Below are 24,966 nucleotides of genomic sequence, written 5' to 3' on the forward strand. Positions count from 1 at the left end.
ACTGTCACTATTTGCAGATGATGTGATACTATATATGGAAAACCCTAAAATTTCTATCAGAAAGCTATTATAACTGATAAATTAATTCAGTAAAGTTGCAGGTATGAGATTAATATAAAGAATTCTGTTGCTTTTCTATACACTAATAATGAACTGAGATAAAGAGAAAGCAAGAAAACAATCCCATTTAAAATCACATAAAAAAATAAAATACCTAGAAATAAACTTAACCAAGGAGGTGAAAGACCTATACTCTGAAAACTATAAAACACTGATGAAGGAAGTTGAAGATGATACAAAGAAATGGAAAGATACCCCATGTTCATGGATTGGAAAAATTAGTATTGTTAAAATGTCTGTACTACCGGGCTTCCCTGGTGGCGCAGTGGTTGAGTCCGCCTGCCGATGCAGGGGACACGGGTTCGTTCCGTGGTCTGGGAAGATCCCACATGCTGTGGAGCGGCTCGGCCTGTGAGCCATGGCCACTGGGACTGCGCGTCCAGAGCCTGTGCTCCGCAATGGGAGAGGCCACAACAGTGAGAGGCCCATGTACCGCAAAAAAAAAAAAAAAAAAAGTCTGTACTACCCAAAGCAATCTACAGATTTAATGTAATCCCTATCAAAATACCCATGTCATTTGTCATAGAACTAAACAAATAATCCTAAAATTCCTATTTAGTACCATAGAACACTCCAAACAGTCAAAGTAACCTTAACTCATTATTGACCAGGGGATTTTTGCAGAAACTAACGCCTGTGGCTGGCGATTTGTTATGTAAATGAATATTGAAATGTCTCCGGTCAATAACGTTCAGGTAACAAAAGACATATTAATACATCTCTGGTCAATAATGTGTTAAGAAAAAATAACAAAGCTGGAGGTATTGTAATAGGGAAGAACAAATCTGACTCCATATTGGATCTGTTTCTTTTACTTTAACATTTGTATTCTATTGCTTTTGCTACAAGTTAATCACTAAAGGTATGCTGCCTATAAGCTTAAATTATACAAAATGGTCCATCTCTGGGAACCCTGACTCCCATGTAGTGAGTGTTAAGCTAAAATACCTTTGTTTAGCTCACAGAAAACATCCTGATCAGGTCCACCTGTGAATGGCTACAGGAAGGAAGAAACGAACACATCCCCTCCGAAGTCTGACTGGAACCAGGAAATGTTTGACTTTACCCCTTTCCCTTTTAGTATAAAAGAAGCCTGAATCCTAACTCAAGAAAGATGGTTCTTTGGGACACTAGTTCACCATCTTCTCAGTTTGCGGGCTTTCCGAATAAAGTCGCTATTCCTTGCCCCAACTATTCATCTCTCCATTTATTTGCCTGTCATGTGGTGAGCATATGAGCTTGAACTTGGTAACAGTATCAGGCTCCCTGACTTCAGACTATACCACAAAGCTACAGTAATCAAGACAGTATGGCACTGACACAAGAACAGACATATAGATCAATGGAACAGGATAGAAAGCCCAGAAATAAATCCACACATTTATGGTCAATTAATCTAAGACAAAGGAGGCAAGAATATACAATGGAGAAAAGACAGTCTCTTCAATAAGTGGTGCAGGGAAAACTGGACAGCTACATGTAAAAGAATGAAATTAGAACATCCTCTAACACCATATACAAAAATAAACTCAAAATGGATTAAAGACCTAAATGTAAGACTGGATACTATAAAACCCCTAGAGGAAAGCACAGGCAGAACACTCTTTGACATAAATTGCAGAAATAGTTTTTTGGATCTGTCTCCTAAAACAAAGGAAATAAAAGCAAAAATAAACAAATGGAACCTAATTAAACTTCAAAGCTTCTGCACAGCAAAGGAAACCATAAACAAAACGAAAAGACCTACAGAATGGGAGAAAATGTTTGCAAATGATGTGACCTACAAGGGATTAATTTCCAAAATATACAAACAGCTCATATAGCTCAATATCAAAATAAATAAGCACCCCAATCAAAAAATGGGCAGAAGATCTAAATAGACATTTTTCCCAAGTAGACATACAGATGGCCAACAGGAACATGAAAAGATGCTCAACAGGAACTTCCCTGGTGGCGCAGTGGTTGAGAGTCTGCCTGCCGATGCAGGGGACACGGGTTCATGCCCCGGTCTGGGAAGATCCCACATGTCACGGAGCGGCTGTGCCCGTGAGCCATGGCCACTGAGCCTGCGCGTCCGGAGCCTGTGCTCCGCAACGGGAGAGACCACAACAGTGAGAGGCCCGCGTACCGCAAAAAAAAAAAAAAAAAAAAAAAAAGATGCTCAACATTGCTAATTATTAGAGAAATGCAAATCAAAACTACAATGAGGTATTACCTCACTCTGATCAGAATGGCCATCATCAAAAAGTCTACAAATAATAAATGCTGGAGAAGGTGTGGACAAAAAGGAACCTTCCTACACTGTTGATGGGAATGTAAATTGGTGCAGCCACTATGGAGAACAATATGGAGGTTCCTTAAAAAACTAAAAATAGAGTTACCATATGATCCTGCATCCCCACTTCTGGGCATATATCCGGAGAAAACTCTAATTCAGAAAGATACATGCACCACAATGTTCTTAGCAGCACTAGTTACAATAGCCATTTATCCTTGTTCTCCAACCTGATGGCCCATACACTGTAAAAGTGCTTAATGATGCTCACTCAAGCAGGCTGGCCCAGAGCTCAGGCTCTTTAACCATCAACCTGTATGACTTCTCCCATCACAGTTACCTCTCCTCTGCACCATCACATGTAATCCAGAAACAACTGCAACCACATCCTTAAAGGCCTGCTTTCTATAGTCCTTTGGCATGAACTTTTTTCTTTTGGGTGAAAGTCCTGAGGATTTTTTAAAGCTATAAAACAACTTTGACTTTATCTCTTTTTATCCTTAATAACCAGCATATCATGCTCAATAAAATGGAATCAGCAAAATTAGGAGTACAAGTTTTATTAAAAAGAGATTTCTGCTCAGCTCTTTACTACCTCTTACTAGCTTTTTACATTGGGCAAGTGGTTTAAACTTCCTGAGCTTCAGTTTCCTTATTTGTGGGGGGAAAAAATGGTGGAAATAATACCTAAGCATTTTGTGAGAATTTAAAGTATCTGGCACAGTGCTCAACGTACAGGATTCAGTAAATAAGTAACTATTATTGCCAAGTTCTTTCTTTCCCCACAGTGGTGTAAAAGTGGAATTATTTAGCATGTCTAGACTCCCTAAAGAACACAAGGATAGACCCCATGACTGATATCCATTACTGCTTTAAAAAGTATGTTTTCTAAGTGGAAGATGTTACATAAGCCAAGGGTGGTATAACATTATCTTCACAGGCCCTTTTCAGTTTCAAGTAATAGAGAATCTTGACTGAATGACTCAACAGAGGACATGTAACATCACTTAACAAGCCTAGGTGTAGGGCAGCTCTAAGTTTCATTCTAAATCAGAGACTCAACATCGTCATTGGGTCTGTTCTTTCCAATTTCTGCTCTGCCATCCTTGGTGTGCCCCACTTTGTCCTCAGGTCAGCCCATCCACAATTCTAGACAGCAGCAGCAGCTCAAGGGTCACATTAAGGCATGACATTCAGTAGAAGAAAGGATTATCTCCTCCCTCTGTCTTTTTTTGAGAGCAAGGAAAAGTTGAGTTTCTCTAGCATATCTCTCATGATTCCTTGACCAAACTGGTTCATACTCACAACTCTAAACCAATCACTGGCTAAGGGAAAGGGCCATTTTGACTAGCTTATACCTGCTAGGATTCATCCCTTCTCTGAGCACAGGACTGCAAAGAAAGGGTGGAATCCTAACATATATGGGGCTCTAGAAGCAAACAAAAAGGAAATGGCTATTGGGTGTGGAACCAAAAGTATCTGCTACACTTGGAATACCAATTCCTTGAGATCTAGTCAGGGCTGCTTAGAATCCCTGCATTTGAATGCAGCATAATAAAGGATGGAGTAACCTCAGTAAGTTTGTGTCCAGCCAAGAGCTGTTAAGGAAAACCCCAAAACAATAATAATAAAATGACAGTAGATGTTACAAGATGAAAATTGGCATCATGTATATTGCAATAGTATATAACGTATAATTATTTCATATACAATTATAAACATCTGGTTCTACAGGCAAAATCATATGAGTACAGCTTGCCTTTTTCAAGAGATTCTGGGAACTTTTACACACAGCACTTCCCTTTGTGTTAGCAGGGCTAAACAAAGCAGTATTACATCTTTCCATCCTGCCTCTGTCCTTTAGAAGTCTGTCTCAGATACAACAAAAATGGCATATTGATTTCAAAATCTCATTTACAGTGCATTCAAAATACTTAATTCAATCTGTCTGACCTACTCCTACATCCATGTTCCTGGTCATTCTCTGTCAATTACCTAGTACACCCTTCTCCGCAAAATGAAGCTTTTTTTTTTCTTTTGGTATTAGAGTTTTGCTCACAGTTCTCCAAAATCATTTCAACTTGCAGCTATGCTTAGGAGACTGGAGGCTGCTAAAATTACAGAGAAAGGACATTGACTTTAAAATAATTATGGAGCACTACTGGCTAAGAGGGTGTTAAGGGATACTAAAGAAAATTATATTAAAAGGCATTAAGAGGAGAACTTATATTACTTCATACAATTCTAATTTAAATTCATATTTGGGCCTCTTGACATTCCCAACTAGTAGAACACTTTTGCTTATATTTTTAAAGCCTGCATTTTTTCCTAGCCTCTATATTCTCTACTAACCATTGCACAATGATACAATTAGTGATGATTAACGTTGGAGGCTTCAAGAAGTCTCACACCTGTGCCGTGAAACATATATACCAATTCTACGTGTATGACAATGCATTTTTTATGAAAACACTGACATAAAAGCTATGTGAACACAGAGGGGGAAATTATTAGGAAAAAATAGAACATGGACTTTTTCATATGCAGAATAGCCACATTTATTCCATAGAAGAAGTGTGTTTGATATGGTTACTCCCTCTGACTAAATTGAAAGGATTTTAAAATACAAACTAACAATCTCAGACCATTTATTTCAGGTTACTGGACCAATAAATGTAACTATGAGAAATAGGTATGACATTCTTGTCAGGAAACACTGAAGACATAAATTTAATTATTAAAGTTGTTATTTGAATGCACATTTACACTCAATTGCTTGCGGTGTTTCTCTTCTACTTATTCATTTGCCTGTGAAATCAAATACGTGGTTGAGACATCTGTAATTATCCAAAAGCAGATCTGTCTGTAAACTGCCTTTGAATAATTAAATGACCATATTTTATTTGTCAAATAAACTTTTATGTACAAATATCTACTCACAAATGAAATTAGGGCAAATCTTTTGCTATTATAGAAATAGTCTGCTCTAAGTCAATACTTAAAACATTTCCACATGTTCAAAAGTCATATTCACCAAGCACCTCAGGCCACTGAATGTAATTAAGATTTGCCAAATGGACAACAATGGTTTCATAGTAATAGTGACACTTTATCTTGTCAAAAATGATTTGGCTACAATACCTTAGCAATATATAAACCACAGAGTAATATCAAAAACTTAAGATGGAGACTTGCACTCTGGGAACATAGGGTAGATATACTTTTCCCTATTCTTCCTGCTACTTAAGTACAACTAAAACCCTGGACATTGTACATAAGAACATAACATAAACATAAGAAGACTCGGAAAGGTGGAAAGAAGAAAACAGACCAGCTAGGAACCTAGGAACAACATGGTTAGTTGCCTGGGTTTTCTTTTATATTTCATATACCCCAGAATTGGAAGAGAAGAAGTCAGCTGCCCAGAAATGCCCACATCTAAAAAATAACAAAGGAATATTATTCTCTTAGTTCACTTGGGTTGCTATAAGAAAATACCACAGCCTGGGTAGCAGCATAATTTTATTTCCCACAGTTCTGGATACTAGGAAGTCCAAGCTGTGTCCTTACACAGTGGAAGGAGATGAGTTATCTTGCTGGAGTCTCTTTTATAAGGGCACTGATCCAACTCATGAAGGCTCTTCCCTCATAAGCCAATCACCTTCCAAAGGCCCCATCACATTGGGCATTAGGGCTTCAACATATGACTTTGTGGGGGATGCAAACATTCATATCATAAACAATTACAAACAACTCCACACATATAAACTTGAAAACTTAGATTAAATGAACCAATTCTTTGAACACAGAAACCACCACAACTCATCTAATATTAAATATAAAATATTAACTGTCCTATAAATACTAAGGAAATTGAATTTATAATTTAAACCCTCCTTCCCCAAAAAACCTCCAGGTCCAGATGACTTAACTGGAGAATTCTGCCAAACATTTAACAATCTTTTTAAAAAATTTTGAGATGAAATTTTCACATGCCATTGTTTTAGGTATAAAACAATGATTGGGGCGAATCGGGAAGATGGCGGAAGAGTAAGACGCGGAGACCACCTTCCTCCCCACAGATACACCAGAAATACATCTACACGCGGAACAACTCCTACAGAACACCTACTGAACGCAGGCAGAAGACCTCAGACCCCCCAAAAGGCAAGAAACTCCCCACTTACCTGGGTAGGGCAGAAGAAAAAAAGAAAACACAGAGACAAAACCGTAGGGACGGACCTGCACCAGTGGGAGGGAGCTGTGAAGGAGGAAAAGTTTCCACACACTAGGAGCCCCTTCGCCGGCGGAGACTGCGGGTGGTGGAGGGAGGAAGCTTCGGAGCCGCGGAGGAGAGCGCAGCCACCGGGGTGCGGAGGGCAAAGCGGAGAGATTCCCGCACAGAGGATCTGTGCCGACCGGCACTCACCAGCCCGAGAGGCTTGTCTCCTCACCCGCCGGGGCGGGCGGGGCTGGGAGCTGAGGCTCGGGCTTCGGTTGGATCACAGGGAGAGGACTGGGGTTGGCGGCTTGAACACAGCCTACAGGGGGTTAGTGCACCACGGCTAGCCGGGAGGGAGTCCGGGGAAAACTCTGCACCTGCCGAAGGAAGAGGCAAGAGACTTTTTCTTCCCTCTTTGTTTCCTGGTGCGCCAGGAGAGGGGATTAAGAGCGCTGCTTAAAGGAGCTCCAGAGACAGGCGCGAGCTGCGGCTAACAGCGCGGACCCCAGAGACGCGCATGAGACGCTAAGGCTGCTGCTGCCGCCACCAAGAAGCCTGTGTGCGAGCACAGGTCACTCTCCACACCTCCCTTCCGGGGAGCCTGTGCAGCCCGCCACTGCCAGGGTCCCCGGGTCCAGGGACAACTTCCCAGGGAGAACGCAGGGCGCCCCTCAGGCTGGTGCAACGTCTCGCTGGCCTCTGCCGCCGCAGGCTCGCCTCGCATCCGCACCCCTCCCTCCCCCCGGCCTGAGTGAGCCAGAATCCCTGAAGCAGCTGCTCCTTTAACCCCGTCTTGTCTGAGCGAAGAACAGACGCCCTCCGGCGACCTACACGCAGAGGCAGGGCCAAATCCAAAGCTGAGCCCCGGGAGCTGTGCGAACAAAGAAGAGAAAGGGAAATCTCTCCCAGCAGCCTCAGAAGCAGCGGATTAAAGCTCCACAATCAACTTGATGTACCCTGCATCTGTGGAATACATGAATAGACAACGAATCATCCCAAATTAAGGAAGTGGACTTTGAGAATAAGATTTATTATTTTTTCCCCTCTTCCTCTTTTTGTGAGTGTGTATGTGTATGATTCTGTGTGAGGTTTTGTCTGTATAGCTTTGCTGTCACCATTAGTCTTAGGGTTCTATCCGTCCCTTTTTCTTTTCTTTTTAAAAAAATTTTTTTCTAAATAATTATTTTTTATTTTAATAACTTTATTTTATCTTACTTTTTATTTTATCCTCTTTCCTCTCTCCTTCTTTCATTTCTTTTCTTTCTTTCTTCCTTCCTTCCTTCCTTCCTTCATTCCTTCTACTTTTTCTCCCTTTTATTCTGAGCCGTGTGGATGAAAGGCTCTTGGTGCTGCAGCCAGGAGTCAGTGCTGTGCCTCTGAGGAGGGAGAGCCGACTTCAGGACACTGGTCCACAAGAGACCTCCCAGCTCCACATAATATCAAATGGCGAAAATCTCCCCGAGATCTCCATCTCAACACCAATGCCCAGCTTCACTCAACGACCAGCAAGCTACAGTGCTGGACACCCCATGCCAAACAACTAGCAAGACAGGAACACAACCCCACCCATTCGCAGACAGGCTGCCTAAAATCTTAATAAGGCCACAGACACCCCCAAAACACACCACCAGACGTGGACCTGCCGACCAGAAAGACAAGATCCAGCCCCATCCACCAGAACACAGACACTAGTCCCCTCCACCAGGAAGCCTACACAACCCACTGAAACAACTTTAGCCACTGGGGACAGACACCAAAAACAACGGGAACTACGAACCTGCAGCCTGTGAAAAAGAGACCCCAAACACAGTAAGTTAAGCAAAATGAGAAGACAGAAAATCACACAGCAGATGAAGGAGCAAGATAAAAACCCACCAGACCTAACAAATGAAGAGGAAAAAGGCAGTCTACCTGAAAAAGAATTCAGAATAATGATAGTAAAGATGATCCAAAATCTTGGATATAGAATACAGAAAATGCAAGAAACATTTAACAAGGACCTAGAAGAACTAAAGAGGAAACAAGCAATGATGAACAACACAATAAATGAAATTAAAAATACTCTAGATGGGATCAATAGCAGAATAACTGAGGCAGAAGAACGGATAACTGACCTGGAAGATAAAATAGTTGCAGTAACTACTGCAGAGCAGAATAAAGAAAAAAGAATGAAAAGAACTGAAGACAGTCTCAGAGACCTCTGGGACAACATTAAATGCACCAACATTCGAATCATAGGGGTCCGAGAAGAAGAAGAGAAAAAGAAAAGGACTGAGAAAATATTTCAAGAGATTATAGTTGAAAACTTCCCTCATATGGGAAAGGAAATAGTTAATCAAGTCCAGGAAGCAAAGAGAGTCCCATACAGGATAAATCCAAGGAGAAATATGCCAAGACACATATTAATCAAACTGTCAAAAATTAAATACAAAGAAAACATATTAAAAGCAGCAAGGGAAAAACAACAAATAACACACAAGGGAATCCCCATAAGGTTAACAGCTGATCTTTCAGCAGAAACTCTGCAAGCCAGAAGGGACTGGCAGGACATATTTAAAGTGATGAAGGAGAAAAACCTACAACCAAGATTACTCTACCCAGCAAGGATCTCATTCAGATTTGATGGAGAAATTAAAACCTTTACAGACAAGCAAAAGCTGAGAGAGCTCAGCACCACCAAACCAGCTTCACAACAAATGCTAAAGGACCTTCTCTAGGCAAGAAACACAACAGAAGGAAAAGACCTAAAATAACAAACCCAAAACAGTTAAAATGGGGAAAGGAACATACATATCGATAATTACCTTAAATGTGAATGGATTAAATGCTCCCACCAAAAGACACAGACTGGCTAAATGGATACAAAAACAAGACCCATATATATATGCTGTCTACAAGAGACCCACTTCAGACCTAGAGACACATACAGACTGAAAGGGAGGGGATGGAAAAAGATATTCCATGCAAATGGAAACCAAAAGAAAGCTGGAGTAGCAATTCTCATATCAGACAAAATAGACTTTAAAATAAAGACTATTACAAGAGACAAAGAAGGACACTACATAATGATCAAGGGATCAATCCAAGAAGAAGATATAACAATTGTAAATATTTATGCACCCAACATAGGAGCACCTCAATACATAAGGCACATACTAACAGCCATAAAACAGGGAATTGACAGTAACACATTCATAATAGGAGACTTTAACACCCCACATTCACCAATGGACAGATCATCCAAAATGAAAATAAATAAGGAAACACAAGCTTTAAATGATACATTAAACAAGATGGACTTACTTGATATTTATAGGACATTCCATCCAAAACAACATAATACACATTTTTCTCAAGTGCTCATGGAACATCCTCCAGGATAGATCATATCTTGGGTTACAAATCAAGCCTTGGTAAATTTAAGAAAATTGAAATTGTATCAAGTATCTTTTCCGACCACAATGCTATGAGACTAGATATCAATTACAGGAAAAGATCTGTAAAAAATACAAACACATGGAGGCTAAACAATACACTACTTAATAACCAAGTGATCACTGAAGAAACCAAGAGGAAATTAAAAAATACCTAGAAACAAATGACAATGAAGACACGACGACCCAAAACCTATGGGACCCAAAACCTTAGAACTGCAGCAAAAGCAGTTCTAAGAGGGAAGTTTATAGCAATATAACCCTACCTTAAGAAACAGGAAACATCTCAAATAAACAACCTAACCTTGCACCTAAAGCAATTAGAGAAAGAAGAACAAAAAAACCCCAAAGTTAGCAGAAGGAAAGAAATCATAAAAATCAGATCAGAAATAAATAAAAAAGAAATGAAGGAAACGATAGCAAAGATCAATAAAACTAAAAGCTGGTTCTTTGAGAAAATAAACAAAATTGATAAACCATTAGCCAGACTCATCAAGAAAAAAAGGGAGAAGACTCAAATCAATAGAATTAGAAATGAAAAAGGAGAAGTAACAGCTGACACTGCAGAAATACAAAAGATCATGAGAGATTACTACAAGCAACTCTATGCCAATAAAATGGACAACCTGGAAGAAATGGACAAATTCTTAGAAAAGCACAACCTGCCAACACTGAATCAGGAAGAAATAGAAAATATGAATAGAACAATCACAAGCACTGAAATTGAAACTGTGATTAAAAATCTTCCAACAAACAAAAGCCCAGGACCAGATGGCTTCACAGGCGAATTCTATCAAACATTTAGAGAAGAGCTAACACCTATCCTTCTCAAACTCTTCCAAAATATAGCAGAGGGAGGAACACTCCCAAACTCATTCTACGAGGCCACCATCACCCTGATACCAAACCAGACAAGGATGTCACAAAGAAAGAAAACTACAGGCCAATATCACTGATGAACATAGATGCAAAAATACTCAACAAAATACACCAAACAGAATCCAACAGCACATTAAAAGGATCATACACCATGATCAAGTGGGGTTTATTCCAGGAATGCAAGGACTCTTCAATATACGCATATCAATCAACGTGATACACCATATTAACAAATTGAAGGAGAAAAACCATATGATCATCTCAATACATGCAGAGAAAGCTTTCGACAAAATTCAACACCCATTTAAGATAAAAACCCTGCAGAAAGTAGACATAGAGGGAACTTTCCTCAACATAATAAAGGCCATATATGACAAACCCACAGCCAACATTGTCCTCAATGGTGAAAAACAAAGCATTTCCACTAAGATCATGAACAAGGCAAGGTTGCCCACTCTCACCACTCTTATTCAACATAGTTTTGGAAGTTTTTGCCACAGCAATCAGAGAAGAAAAGGAAATAAAAGGAATCCAAATCAGAAAAGAAGAAGTAAAGCAGTCACTGTTTGCAGATGACACAATACTATACATAGAGAATCCTAAAGATGCTACCAGAAAAATACTAGAGCTAATCAATGAATTTGGTAAAGTAGCAGGATGCAAAATTAATGCACAGCAATCTCTGGCATTCTTTTATATACTAATGATGAAAAATCTGAAAGTGAAATCAAGAAAACACTCCCACTTACCACTGCAACAAAAAGAATAAAATATCTAGGAATAAACCTACCTAAGGAGACCAAAGACCTGCATGCAGAAAATTATAAGACACTGATGAAAGAAATTAAAGATGATAGAAATAGATGGAGAGATATGCCATGTTCTTGGATTGGAAGAATCAACATTGTGAAAATGACTCTACTACCCAAAGCAATCTACAGATTCAATGCAATCCCTATCAAACTACCACTGGCATTTTTCACAGAACTAGAACAAAAAATTTCACAATCTGTATGTACACACAAAAGACCCCGAATAGCCAAAGCAATCTTGAGAATGAAAAACGGAGCTGGAGGAATCAGGCTCCCTGACTTCAGAGTATACTACAAAGCTACAGTAATCAAGACAGTATGGTACTGGCACAAAAACAGAAAGATAGATCAACGGAACAGGATAGAAAGCCCAGAGATAAAGCCATGCACAGATGGTCACCTTATCTTTGATAAAGGAGGCAGGAATGTACAGTGGAGAAAGGACAGCCTCTTCAATAAGTGGTGCTGGGAAAACTGGACAGCTACATGTAAAAGTATGAAATTAGAACACTCCCTAACACCATACACAAAAATAAGCTCAAAATGGATAAAAGACCTAAATGTAAGGCCAGAAACTATCAAACTCTTAGAGGAAAACATAAGCAGAACACTCTATGACATAAATCACAGCAAGATCCTTTTTGACCCACCTCCCAGAGAAATGGAAATAAAAACAAAAATAAACAAATGGGACCTAATGAAACTTCAAAGCTTTTGCACAGCAAAGGAAACCATAAACAAAACCAAAAGACAACCCTCAGAACGGGAGAAAATATTTGCAAATGAAGCAACTGACAAAGGATTAATCTCCAAAATTTACAAGAAGCTCATGCAGCTCAATAACAAAAAAACAAACAACCCAATCCAAAAATGGGCAGAAGACCTAAATAGACATTTCTCCAAAGAAGATATACAGACTGCCAACAAACACATGAAAGAATGCTCAAATCATTAATCATTAGAGAAATGCAAATCAAAACTACAATGAGATATCATCTCACACCAGTCAGAATGGCCATCATCCAAAAATCTAGAAACGATAAATGCTGGAGAGGGTGTGGAGAAAAGGGAACACTCTTGCACTGCTGGTGGGAATGTGAATTGGTACAGCCACTATGGAGAACAGTATGGAGATTCCTTAAAAAACTACAAATAGAACTACCATATGACCCAGCAATCCCACTACTGGGCATATACCCTGAGAAAACCATAATTCAAAAAGAGTCATGTACCAAAATGTTCATTGCAGCTCTATTTACAATAGCCCAGAGATGGAAACAACCTAAGTGTCCATCATCAGATGAATGGCTAAAGAAGATGTGGCACATATATACAATGGAATGTTAGCCATAAAAAGAAATGAAATTGAGTTATTTGTAGTGAGGTGGATGGATCTAGAGTCTGTCATACAGAGTGAAGTAAGTCAGAAAGAGAAAGTCAAATACCGTATGCTAACACATATATATGGAATTTAAGGGGGAAAAATGTCATGAAGAACTTATGGGTAAGACAGGAATAAAGACACAGACCTACTAGAGAATGGACTTGAGGATATGGGGAGGGGGAAGGGTAAGCTGTGACAAAGCGGGAGAGGGGCATGGACATATATACACTACCAAACGTAAAATAGATAGATAGTGGGAAGCAGCCGCACAGCACAGGGAGATCAGCTCGGTGCTTTGTGACCGCCTGGAGGGGTGGGATAGGGAGGGTGGGAGGGAGGGAGATGCAAGAGGGAAGAGATATGGGAACATATGTATATGTATAACTGATTCACTTTGTTATAAAGCAGAAACTAACACAGCATTGTAAAGCAATTATACTCCAATAAAGATGTAAAAAAAAAAAGAAAAAAAATGATTTATTTGACCTAATTCATTTTATGAAGCTAGTATTACCCTGATACCAAAACAAGACACAGACAATACAAAAAAAGAAAACTACAGACCAATATGCAGCATGAATAAACACAAGCATTCTTAGCAAAATATCAGTAAATCAAATTTAGCAATATATAAAGAATTATATACCACGATCAAGTGGGGTTAATTCCAAGGAAGAGAAACTGGTTCAACATTCAAATATCAGTGTAACCTACTATATTAACAGGCTAGGAAAGAAAAATCATGTGATCATATCAATAGACACACACAGAAAACATATTTGACAAAATTCAACACTCACTCATGATAAAAACTTGAAAAATAGAAATACAAGGGAACTTCCTCAACTTGATAAAAAATTATCTACCAAAATATAAACCTAATATTAAATTTAATGGTGAAAAACTGAATTCTTTCCCTCTAAGATTGGGAATAGGATGTCTGTGCTCATCATTCTTTTTCAACACATCTAGCTGTTAAGATCTAGCCAGTGCCGGAAGATGTAGCCAGTGCCATAAGGCAAGAAAATGAAATAAAATGAGTACAGATTGGAAAGAAAGTAATGAAACTGTTTTTGTTGATAGGTGATATAATTGTCTATATGAGCATCTCAATGAATCAACAGCAACAACAAAAAACCTCCTGGAATTAATAAGCAGTTATAGCAAGGTCACAGGATACAAGGTTAACATTACAAAAATCAATTGCTTTCCTATATGGCAGTAATAAACAACCAGAAATCAAAATTAAAAGCTCAATACCATTTAAATTAGCACTAATCAAAGCAAAATACTTAGGTATAAATCTATCAAAATATATACAACATCATTCTGAGGAAAACTAAAATCTTTGTATGAAAAGAAATCAAAGATCTAAATAAATGGAGAGATATTCAGTGTTCGTGCATAGGAAGACTCATTCAATATTATTAAATGTTAGTTTTTTCCAACTTAATCTGTAGATTCAACACAATCCCAATCGAAATCCCAGCAAGTTACTTTTGTGGGATCAGCAAACTGATTCTGAAGTTTATATCGAAAGGCAAAAGACCCAGCACAATACTGGAGAAGAAAAAACTTGAAGGACTGATACTAACCAATCTCAAGATTTACTATAAAGCTACAGTAATCAAGACAGTGTGGTAGGGGTGAAAAAAATGGACACACTAGAGAGCCTAGAACAGACCCATGCAAATATAGTCAATTGATCTTTGACAAAAGAACAAAGGCAATTCAATGGAGAAAGGATAGTCTTTTCAACAAACAGTGCTGGAGCAACTGGATATCCACATGCAAAAATAAGTAGATAAATCTAGACACAGACCTTACACTTTTCACAAAAATTAAATCATAATGGGTCACAGACCTAAACATAAAACACTAACTCTAAAACTCCTAGAAGATAATATGGGAGAAAATCCAGGTTATCTTAGGCTTGGAGATTTTTTAGATACAACACCAAAAGTATAATTCATGAAAGAAAAAATTGATAAGTTGGGGACTTCCCAGGTGGTCCAGTGGTTGAGATTCCGTGCTTCTAATGTGGGAGGGCGTGGGTTCAATCCCTTGTCAGGGAAGTAGGATCCCACATGCCATGCAGTGCAGCCAAAAGATTAAAAAAAATTTTTCTTGTTAAGTTGTACTTCATTAAAATTAGAAACTTCTGCTCTGTGTAAAACACAAGAGTGAACCATAATGTAAACTATGGACTGTGGATGATTATGATGTGTCAATGTAGATCCATCAATTGTAATAAATGTACCAATCTGATAGGGAATGTTGATAATGGAAGAAGCTATGCATGTGTGGGGCAGGTGATATGTAGGAAATCTCTTTATCTTCCCCTGAGTTTTGCTGTGAACCTTAAACTCTTCTAAAAAAGTAAAGTATTAATTAAACAAACTTCTGCTCTGTGAGAGACACTGGTGAGAAAATGAAAAGATAAGCCACAAATTGGGAGATAATCTTTGCAAAATACATATCTCATAAAAGATTGGTATCCAAAATATACAAAGAAATCTTAAAACTCAACAATAAGAAAACAAACAACCCAATTTAAAAATGGGCAAAGGTTCTGAACAGAACCTCACCAAAGAAGATATACAGATGGCAAAGCATCATATGCAAATATGCTAAACATCATATAGCCTTAGGGGATTGCAATTAAAATAATGAAATACCACTACACAACTATTAGAATGACTGAAATCTGAAACACTGAGAACACCAAATGCTGGTGAGGACGTGGAGAAATAGGAGCTCTCATTCATTGCCAGTGGGAATGCAAAATGGTACATTTGCACTTGGAAAACATTTTGACAGTTTATTAGAAAACTGAAAATACTCTTACTATATAATTGAGCAATAGCACTCCTTGGCATTTACCCAAATACTCTGAAAATTTATGTTCACACAAAAACCTGCACACAAATGTTTATAGTAGCTTATTCATAATTGCCAAAAATTGGAAGCAACCAAGATTCACCAATGGGTGAATGAATAACCAAATTGGTATATCCATTCAATAGAATATTATTCAGTGATAAAAAAGCAATGAGCCATAAAGCCACAAAAAGACATGGAGTAACTTTAAATGCGTATTGTTAAGTGAAGGAAGACAGTCTGAAAAGGATACATGCTATATGATAACAAACATATGACATTCTGGGACTTCCTTGGCGGTCCAGCAGTTAAGACTCTGTGCTCCCACTGCAGGGGGTGCGAGTTCAATCCCTAGTGGGGGAACTAAGATCTCACATGCTGCACAGTGTGGCAAAACACAAAAACAAAAACAAATATACGACATTCTGGAAAAGGCAATATCATGGAGATGGTAAAAAGATCAATGGTTGCCAGAGGTTTGGGGGCAAGGGAGGAATTAATAGATGGAACACAGAACTTTTTTAGGGCATCAAGACTATTCTGCATGATACTGGAATGGTGGCTACATATCATTATATATCTGACAAAACAATACAAAGGGGTTTCCCTGGTGGCGCAGTGGTTGAGAGTCCGCCTGCCGATGCAGGGGACACGGGTTCGTGCCCCGGTCTGGGAAGATCCCACGTGCCGCGGAGCGGCTAGGCCCATGAGCCATGGCCGCTGAGCCTGTGCTCCGCAATGGGAGAGGCCACAACAGTGAGAGTCCTGGCGTACCACAAAAAAAAAAAAAAAAAAGAACTTTAGTTAGTAACAATGTATCAAAATTGACTTATCAATTGTAACAAATATACCACACTAAAACAAGACATTAATAATAGAATAAACTGGTGTGTGTACGGTGGGAGTATATGGGAACTCTAATTTTCTCTGTAAACCTAAAACTGCTCAAAAAAAATAGTCTATTAATTTTTTAAAGTGTGGTATATCCATACAATGGGCTACTATAAAGTAATTTTTAAAAGCCAAAAATTTTTTTTTTTTTTTTGGCGGTACGCGGGCCTCTCACTGTTGTGGCCTCTCCCATTGTGGAGCACAGGCTCCGAAAGTGCAGAAAGCAGATTCGTGATTGCCTGGCACTAGTAATAGGAGGGGCACTGACTGCATATGGGCAAAAGGGATCCTTTGGGGGTGATGGAAATGTTCTAAAACTAGATTGTGGTGGTGTTTGCACAGCTCCATAAATTTGCTAAAAATCATTGAATTATATATTTTCAAATGAGTGAATATTATGACATGTAAATTAAAACTGAATGGAGCTGTTTTAAAAAAGAACACATAAATAAAAGGTTAGTCATTAAATACTTTCAACTGATTATGGGTGCAGGGAATAAAGCAAAAAAGAGTAAACAAATGAAACAAGAGATATACCTTTTGAGGCTCAAATGATGAGACACGAACTAAGGAGTTTAATTCAAACTTCTGCACCAAGAATTTTATAGTTTTAGGTCATATATTTACGTCTTTGATCCATTTTCAGTTAATTTTTGTACACAGTGTTAGGTAAGGGTCCAACTTCATTCTTTTACATGCAGATATCCAGTTTTCCCAGCACCATTTCTTGAGGAGATGGTTCTTTCCCCATGGAATGGTCTTGTCACTCTTGTCAAAACTCATTTGACCATACATGTGAGGGTTTACTTCTGGGTTCTCTATTCGGTTTAATGGGTCTATGTCTGTCTTTATGTCAGTACCACACTGTTCTGATTACTGTAGCTTTGCTAAGTTTTGAAATCAACAAGTGTGAGTCCTTCAGCTCTGTTATTTTTCAAGATTGTTTTAGCTATTCAGAGGCCCTTGAGATTCCATATGAATTTTAGGAACTGTTTTTCTCTTTCTGCCAAAAAATGGCATTTGGATTTTCATAGGGATTATATTTAATCTGTGGGTCACTTTGGGAAGTATTGATATCTTAACAATATTAAGTCTTCCAATCCATGAACTTGGTTTGTATTTCCATTTATTTGTGTCTTCTCTAATTTCTTTCAGCAATGTTTTGTGGTTTTCATTGTATAACTTAATTATATAACTTATAATTGTATAAGTTAATCTTTGATTAACTCCTAAGTATTTTTTAATTTTAATTTTTTAAACAAATTTATTTATTTATTTATTTTTGGCTGTGTTGGGTCTTTGTTGCTGCATGCAGGCTTTCTCTAGTTGAGGCGAGCGGGAGCTACTCTTCATTGTGGTGTGGGGGATTCTCATTGCAGCGCCTTCTCTTGTTGTGGAGCACAGGCCTAGGCATGCGGGCTTCAGTAGTTGTGGCTCGCGAGCTCAGTAGCTGTCGCTCGTGAGCTCTAGAGCGCAGGCTCAGTAGTTGTGGCGCACGGGCTTAGTTGCTGCGCGGCATGTGAGATCTTCCTGGCCCAGGGCTCGAACCTGTGTCCCCTACATTAGCAGGCAGATTCTTAACCACTGTACCACAAGGGAAGTCCCAATACTTTATTTTTTTAATGCTATTGTAAATGTAATTGTTTTCATAATTTCATGTAATTGTTTCCTTTCAGACTGTACAGTTAGTGTACAGGAGGGCAACTAATTTTTTCATGCTAACTTTGTAGCCTACTACTTAAGTGAATTCATTCGTTGGTTCTAACAGGTTTGGGGGAGAAATCTTTAGGGCTTTCTACAAAAAAGACCATGCCATATGTAAACAAAGATGATTTTACTTCTTCCTTTCAGATTTGGATGCTTTTTATTTCTTCTTAAAATTTCTTTTCCTTGCCTAACTGCTCTGGCTAGAACTTCCAGTACTATGTTGAATAGAAGTGGCAAAAAGTGGACATCCTTGTCTTTCACAAGGAAAGTGCTGTAAATGTTTAAAAACTGGTGACTCAATAAATATCAAATGAATGAATAAATCGGCCAGTGAGGAGCAAAACAAACGAGTATGGTTGCTTGATCTAAAGAAAGCTAGCTGCCATGGTGTGAACAGCCCTATGGAGAGGTCTAGGAGCAGCCCAGTCAGGCATCCAGATGATTGCCTCCCCAGCCAACTTATTAACTGAAACCTCACAAGATATCCTCAGCCAGAACCATCCAGCCCAACTAAGCTACTCCTGAATTCCCAACCTTAGAAACTGCATGAGATCATAATTGTTTCTTATTCTAAGCTGCTGAGTTTTAGGGTCATCTGTTATGTACTAATAGATAATATAGACAGCAAATTAGTGAGTGAACGTGAAATGACACTGCATAGCAATTGTCAAAACAGTATAACATAGGTTTGGGTAAGACATGTGGTTTTCTAAGGACGTAGTGAAACAGTATCACGACCTCCTAAAAACAAATGATAGCACATCCTACTTCCTATCCTGTTTGAGCAATGACCTTGTCTTTACAGATGCAAGGAAAGAAAAAGCAGAAAAACAATGATCTACATGGTCATTATTAAGGGATATCATCAAAGACCCCCCACCCAATACCCACCATATCTAGGTACCACAGTGCCTGAAATTCCACTATTAGAGAGCCATTCTTCTGAGTTCCTTTTCCTAGAGTCTTCCTATAAGTACATTAACAATTATATATAAATGCTCTCACAACAAATACCAAATATGTACAGAATGAAAAAGTACAAGATATGAAAAAGGGAAGGCTTTTTGGTAAAGATAGAAGCATCACTTTAAGGATTTATAACTGTTTTTCTTCACTTTTTCAATCATAGGTGAAATATAAACAGTTTTATCAGTTTTCTACAATAAACAAAATTAAAGTTAGGAATATTACAATAATATATGATCATTTTCTTTGCCCAAATTAACATCTATCATTCAGGAAAGTCTTTTTTTAATCTAAGGCAAATCTTTCTTGAAAAAAACTCATGGAAAGCAATTTTTCCATTCAGATATATCAAGGGTCTTTATTGTTCCCTATACTTTTTTCAGCCTGGGATGATTCATAAACACTTTATTCATAAAGATGGGCAGCTGCTCTATTTGCTGAGTGAGCATCTGAATTTCCTATGAAGATCTTCCTTTCTCTATAGCAAAAGAAAAAAACACTTCCTGAGAGTTATCAGTTATGTTTATAGTGACAAAATCAAAATTAATATTCAGAACTACAGAGTTTACCAAATTGGCTAGTATCAAAATCTAGATTTTTAAAAAGAAACAAATTTGAAAGAGTAACTCATCTGTCAATATACTTACAGACTTCCAAGATGGCTCATTTGCACCAATTTCCTGAATGCTCTCTTTCACAGCTTCCTCCATGGCTGGTATGGGGACAACACTGTTGCTGGGAAGAGTAAACAACTGACTAAGGAATTTCTGATAGTGGAATCACAGTTTTAGTTTTCCAGTGGAATGAACACAGAGGTGTGTCTGTTTTTCCTTATGGATCAAATCTTTTCAACATTTATCCCAAATTTTCTCTCTGTCTTTTGGTCCTTCAAAGTGAAAAATGTTGTATCTTTCAAAGTTCTTGGCCAGGATAGCTTCATCTTTATCCTAAATATACTGACACACATGTTAAACTCCCATTTAGAGTTTAATATGAAGACATCTATTTCCCTCCTTTTGAAATATAAATACAGTCAGAGTACGAAACCTTAGGACAGAAAACCCCACATAGAAAGAAAGACTTATGAGTCATCAAATGAGAATGGTAACAGGGGTTGAAATGATGGTACTGGGAAATCATTTCTAGAATTCAGTAACTGAGTATAGAGAAGGAAAATTTTAAAGGAGATCAAAAAGATGAAAGTTAGAAGACAGTAGGTTTTAGCTTAAAAAAATAAGAATTTTCTTAAAATTAGGGCTGTCTGAAAATGTAATGGCTTTTGGAGGGGGTGGGAAGTCCTTGTCACTGGAAATTTTGAAATAGATGTAGATAAATACCTGGAAAGAATGTTGACTGAAAACGTGGTATATGAACTTTAATATTGCGTCCACTTCTAAGATTTTGTATTTCTGTGCTACAGATGAAAAAAAAAATACAAGTTCAGGATCACAATCACAGTTCATGATAGAGTTGAGGATTAGAATACTAATCCTGATTAAGACTTCTAAATCCTGACATAATGCTCTGAACCAGAGTTTGATGAATGTCATGTAGCTTAGCAAAAGTGTGCCAAGGAAGCAAAAGGGTTTTTCAGGTCTGTATTAAGTGAATAAGTGAGAGGGGAATAAAAGTCCACTAAAGCAAGAACAGGGTATGAGAGGAAATGTCCAAAGAATAAAAACGAACAAAGCAAAAGAATTTATCATTATACTTGTATTTTAATTTCACATATATTTATTTGGTGTGCTCTGTATACATAACGTAGTGCTACATATTCCTGAGGACAGAAATAAATTAGATAGTATCTACTCACTATTTTAATAAGTACAATAATAAGACAAAATATAAGTGCCATAACAAAGTATAAACATTTTCTATGTGAACTGGAGAATAAAGAGATCATCTGGAATAGAGATGACCCAAGGAACAAAAATAAATTTCCAAAAAGAGATGGTATTTGAGATGGTTCTTGAGAAGTGGATTCATTCATTCAACAACCAAAAAATTCACCACATTGCAGGTTTGGTCATTCATTCATTCCATAAATTTAAGTATTTTAGACATATTTATTGAATTCTGCTAAATTTCAAACATGGTAAGTATTCAGCAGTGAACAAAATAGATAAAAAGCTCTGTCCTCAAAGAACTTATACCCAGCAGGGAGTAAGGGTGGAAGAGAAAATAAGTTAAAACAATAACTTATATATATTCGACAGAGATAAGTACTATGGAGAAAGATAAAATAGGGAAGGGGGACAGTGTAGGAAGGGTGAGGGAGGTGTTGCAATTTCAGAGTGAGTGGTCAGGGAAGGCCTCACCAAGAAGGTGATATTTGAGCAAATACATGAAAGAGCTGATGACAGAGTGAGCTCTGCAGATATCAGGAGGGAGAGCTATAGGAAGTAGGAAGAGTAAATGCGAAGGCTTGATGTGGAAGTGAGAATGGTGTGTTTGAGGACCAGTGCAACTAGAACGAGAGAGAGAAAAAGCAGAGGGGAATAAGGTCCAAGGAGATAGGAACTCTACTGTGGTAAGACCTTGTAGGCCAGTCTGAGGCCACTGTAAAGACTTTGGATAAAATTTCCACAGGAGGGCTTCCCTGGTGGCGCAGTGGTTGAGAGTCCGCCCGCTGATGCAGGGGACACGGGTTCGTGCCTGTGTCCGGGCAGATCCCACATGCCGCAGAGCAGCTGAGTCCGTGAGCCATGGCCGCTGGGCCTGCGCGTCCGGAGCCTGTGCTCTGCAACAGGAGAGGCCACAGTGGTGAGAGGCCCGTGTGCTGCAAAAAAAAAAAAAAAAAAATTTCCACAGGAGTGAGTGTAATCTAGGTAGAGGGAAAAGCAAGAACAAAGATGGAGAAGCAAGGGGAAGGGGGGAAATTTTGAGGAGCACAAGAACTCTTTCCAGGATCATAGTATCTAGAGGAGTAAGGGAGATAAATAAGGGTGGAAAATATAATAGAAAAGGCCTAGATATAACACAGAAGCATTGGAATTTAATTTCCGAGTCAATGGGAAAGTATTAAAAGCATGAGTGAAAACACTGAAGCTGTACCTTACAACAATTAGGATGGTTAGAATAACAGAGTCTAATAACAGGCAGCTAATAAATGCAGAACAAATACTATAATTCTTTTAAAAATTTTATTGGAGTCTAGTTGATTTACAGTGTTGTGTTAGCTTCTGCTGCACAGCAAAGTGAGTCAATTATACATACACATATATCAACTCTTTTTTTAGATTCTTTCCCCATATAGGTCATTACAAACTTATGGTTACCAGGGGGTAAGGTGGGGGTGAGGGATAAATTGGGAGACTGGGATTGACATATACACACTACTACATATACACACTACTATATACATATACACACTACTATATTCATATACTTCTACTATATAAAATAGATAATAAGGACGTACTGTATAGCAAAAATACTATATTTTAAAATATCAATATTTTGTTATTCCTAGTGAAATAATTAATTCAGGTAAGGCTCATCAATTAGCTCTAAAGCCATTAAGCGAAAAATTGATGGGAAACTAGATAATCTCACAGTGACTTAATAATGGTTACAAGACATCATGTAAATAACAACCTCAATGGTGTAAAAGTAAAAGTTTAAGTGAGAGAAGTCAGGAAGTAGAACAGGGAAAGAGAATGAAAGGAAAGAGCAAGGACAACAAAAATCTTCACTTTACTAAATTAAAGATCAAGAGGTATCATAAAGAGTTGAAACAACAAGAAAAAAGTGTCAGTATATTAATTTAAATCACAAAGATACCTTATGGAAGAACTAAAAATAATATAATTCTACTGTGAAGATGAGAGAAAGGCAATGAAGAACTAGTGCCAGTTATCTAAATCTTCCACCATAGGTGGAAGTCAAGAGACAATTTCTAAAGTTGAATTCAGAAAGGAGAAAGCTCTTCCTTGCGGCAGAATGCCAGTAATACAGAAGTAATGATGGAGTTAGGAAATAGATACATGGAGGAAAGTTTGATGAGAAACAGAATATTTAGTATTATATATATACAAGGATATGTTTCTTTTTATTATTTTAATTGACATTTGAAAATTCTTTGAATTCTTTTAGTCTACTGACACAGGGTACATTTGGTTGAAAGAGAAAAGGCAGAGTGAAGAGACCATTCCAGAGTGAAAAGAAAGAGAAAAGTCAGAGTAAAAAGAAACCAGGCCCTATGTGAATATGAAAGGACAAGAAGATACCATGGCATCATGTAGAAGCTGGAAAAGGCAAACACATTATCCCCTAGAACCTCCAGAAGGAATGCACCTCTGCCACCACCTTGATTTTAGTTTGCTGGACCTGTGTAGGACTTCTAACCTACATAACTGTAAGATAATACATGTGTGTTGTTTTAAGCACTGGGTTTGTGGCAATTTATTTATTTAGGCTTTGCCAGGTCTTAGCTGCGACACGTGGGAGCTTGTTGTCGCATGCTGGATCTCTTAGTTGTGGCATGTGGACTCTTAGTTGTGGCAAGCAGGTGTCTTAGTTGCGGCACGCAGATTTCTTAGTTGCGGCATGTGGACTCTTAGCTGCGGTATGCAAACTCTTAGTTGTGGCATGCATGCGGGATCTAGTTCCCCAACCAGGAATCAAACCCAGGGCCCCTGCTTTGGGAGCATGGAGTCCTACCCACTGGACCACCAGGGAAGTCCCTGTGGTAATCTATTAGAGCAGCAATAGGAACCAATACACCAGCTCTCCTCCATTCACTCTTGCAAACATGAATGTCAATTATATCTGAACCCATACCTGGATTCAGATATAATTGTATGCCCCCAATATTAGCTCTTATATTTAGGTCTATGATTCAAGACATATATATATGTGCCATACATATATGGCACAAGACATGAGCTTGCTCTCTTTTTCTTTCTTTTTTTTCTTTTTGGCATCTGGATCCAATTGTTTCAGAATCATTTGTTGAAAAGACTCCCCTTTCATCACTAAATTGTCCCTCTATCTTTATTTAAAATAACAACACAACAACAACAGATGTCCATATATGTGTGGTTCTCTCTGAACTTTCTATTCATCCCATCTATCTTTTATCTTTACACTAATATCACACTGTACTGATTACTGTAGCTTTAAATAAATCTTTTTTTTTAATAAATCTTGAAATCAGATAGTGTTAACCCTTCAACTTTGCTACTCTTTTTCAAAGAATTTCAGTGGTGTTTGGCTATTCTAGGTCCTTTGCATTTGCATATGAATTTTACAATCAGCTTGTCATTCTTATAGATGATGATAGTACTCTTCTCCCAAACAAACTTTATAAAAGTAAAATGAAAATTATTTGGCATCCTGAAGTAAAAATGGAAAAACAGTAGTGTAACTCTTTACTTTCCTGATTAATAAAATGA

The sequence above is a fragment of the Monodon monoceros genome, unplaced genomic scaffold, assembly GCF_005190385.1.
Source record: "Monodon monoceros isolate NGI ecotype Baffin Bay Population unplaced genomic scaffold, NGI_Narwhal_1 Super_Scaffold_21, whole genome shotgun sequence".
Lineage (NCBI taxonomy): Eukaryota > Metazoa > Chordata > Mammalia > Artiodactyla > Monodontidae > Monodon > Monodon monoceros.